At 63.0% G+C, this 2,500-nt stretch overlaps 1 pseudogene; it reads left to right on the top strand.

The window, feature by feature from the left end:
* LOC126439625 (large subunit ribosomal RNA) overlaps nucleotides 1–2,500 on the top strand; it is a 7,971-nt pseudogene that overhangs the window by 1,710 nt on the left and 3,761 nt on the right.

Raw genomic sequence — 2,500 nt, forward strand, 5'->3', positions numbered from 1 at the left:
GGCCGGCCGCGAAGCCCTGACGAGTAGGAGGGTCGCGGCGGTGGGCGCAGAAGGGTCTGGGCGTGAGCCTGCCTGGAGCCGCCGTCGGTGCAGATCTTGGTGGTAGTAGCAAATACTCCAGCGAGGCCCTGGAGGGCTGACGCGGAGAAGGGTTTCGTGTGAACAGCCGTTGCACACGAGTCAGTCGATCCTAAGCCCTAGGAGAAATCCGATGTTGATGGGGGCCGTCATAGCATGATGCACTTTGTGCTGGCCCCCGTTGGGCGAAAGGGAATCCGGTTCCTATTCCGGAACCCGGCAGCGGAACCGATACAAGTCGGGCCCCTCTTTTAGAGATGCTCGTCGGGGTAACCCAAAAGGACCCGGAGACGCCGTCGGGAGATCGGGGAAGAGTTTTCTTTTCTGCATGAGCGTTCGAGTTCCCTGGAATCCTCTAGCAGGGAGATAGGGTTTGGAACGCGAAGAGCACCGCAGTTGCGGCGGTGTCCCGATCTTCCCCTCGGACCTTGAAAATCCGGGAGAGGGCCACGTGGAGGTGTCGCGCCGGTTCGTACCCATATCCGCAGCAGGTCTCCAAGGTGAAGAGCCTCTAGTCGATAGAATAATGTAGGTAAGGGAAGTCGGCAAATTGGATCCGTAACTTCGGGATAAGGATTGGCTCTGAGGATCGGGGCGTGTCGGGCTTGGTCGGGAAGTGGGTCAGCGCTAACGTGCCGGGCCTGGGCGAGGTGAGTGCCGTAGGGGTGCCGGTAAGTGCGGGCGTTTAGCGCGGGCGTGGTCTGCTCTCGCCGTTGGTCGGCCTCGTGCTGGCCGGCGGTGCAGGATGCGCGCGCCTGCGCGGCGTTCGCGCCCCGGTGCTTCAACCTGCGTGCAGGATCCGAGCTCGGTCCCGTGCCTTGGCCTCCCACGGATCTTCCTTGCTGCGAGGCCGCGTCCGCCTTAGCGTGCTCCTCCGGGGGCGCGCGGGTGCGCGGATTCTCTTCGGCCGCCATTCAACGATCAACTCAGAACTGGCACGGACTGGGGGAATCCGACTGTCTAATTAAAACAAAGCATTGCGATGGCCCTAGCGGGTGTTGACGCAATGTGATTTCTGCCCAGTGCTCTGAATGTCAACGTGAAGAAATTCAAGCAAGCGCGGGTAAACGGCGGGAGTAACTATGACTCTCTTGGCGGGAGTAACTATGACTCTCTTAAGGTGGCCAAGTGGCGGCGGTGTGGCTGCATCCGGACTTGGCTTTTCGAAGTGCGGTCTTGATGTAGTCGTGCTGCTGCTGCGAGGTGCCTTCCTTGGGTTATAGTTACAGGGAGAGTGATGCGCAATACATGGGCCTAGCCCTCTTAGCCTCTCCTCTCCTGCGGTCTTCTCCCCTTCTCGTGGGCCCGCTGATTTTCGCAGAGTGGAAGACCGCACCAGGGGCTTGGGGGGGTTACCAGCCCCCCCTCGCATTATCCCTTTATAGTTGGGGGCAGCCTACAAGAAACAAGAGATGGTGGCCCTTCCGCTGAAGGTGCCACCCCAGCTACCCCAGCACCTATCCGGCCAACCGGCCGTAACGAAAATGCGATAGTTTGTGTAGCTCCCTTTGCTTGCAGTGAGTGCCACCGCACTTTTACCACGAAGAACGGTCTCGGGGTCCATCGCCGCCGCCAACACCTTGCGGCCGCCAACGCTGAGATCGTGACGGAGAGGCATCGCGCGAGGTGGACGGAGGAAGAAGTCCTGTCGCTCGCCAAGGCAGAGGCCGAACTGTTCCTTGAGAGGGACGCCCGGTTCTTCTTCGTTAATCAAGAGCTTATTAGGATGTTCCCCGACCGAACGCTTGAGGCAATCAAGTGCCGACGGCGGCAGGCTGCCCACAAGCAGCTTGTCCGCCAATTCATGGAGGCGCTTGAGATCGGTCGGGGGGAAGAGCCGGCGTCCCGCCGGGGAGCAGCGAGCTCGCTGCCTGACGCGGGCGAGGCCGCTGCGCCGCCCGTCGACGCAGCCGAGGACTTCGCGGCCGACACCACCGGGCCGCCGCCGGAGGGGCCGACTGACGCCGCCATCTGGGAGCATCTGGCGGGGCTACCTGCTTCCGCCCAGCGTTTCTCTGCTCTGGATCGAGTCATTGGTCTGGGGCGGGGCACGCCGCCCGATGTCATCCTGGGCATGCTCCCGGATGCCCTTGCGTCGGTCGGGTCCAGGGGGGAGAGGTCGATCACCAGGGCACAGCGGCCGCGCCAATCATCCAAGCGGCCGCCTGCCGCCCCGCCGCTGCAGAAGCGCAAGCGGCGCCGCTGGGAGTTCGCGCGGACACAGGACGCCTTCCGCAGGTCGCGTGCACGTTGCGTGCGCGGCTTGCTGGACGGCACCCTGCTGCAGCCGCCACCCGACATCCCCGGTCTGCTGGACTTCTGGGCGGACCTCTTCACGAAGAAGCCGATCTCCACCGCTGGCTTCATCCGTGACCGCCTTCTCCCGCACTCGGAGCCTGTCGCTCCTGAGTGCCTATGGGGG

The sequence above is a fragment of the Schistocerca serialis genome, unplaced genomic scaffold (genome assembly GCF_023864345.2).
Source record: "Schistocerca serialis cubense isolate TAMUIC-IGC-003099 unplaced genomic scaffold, iqSchSeri2.2 HiC_scaffold_133, whole genome shotgun sequence".
NCBI classification, from domain to species: Eukaryota; Metazoa; Arthropoda; class Insecta; order Orthoptera; family Acrididae; genus Schistocerca; species Schistocerca serialis.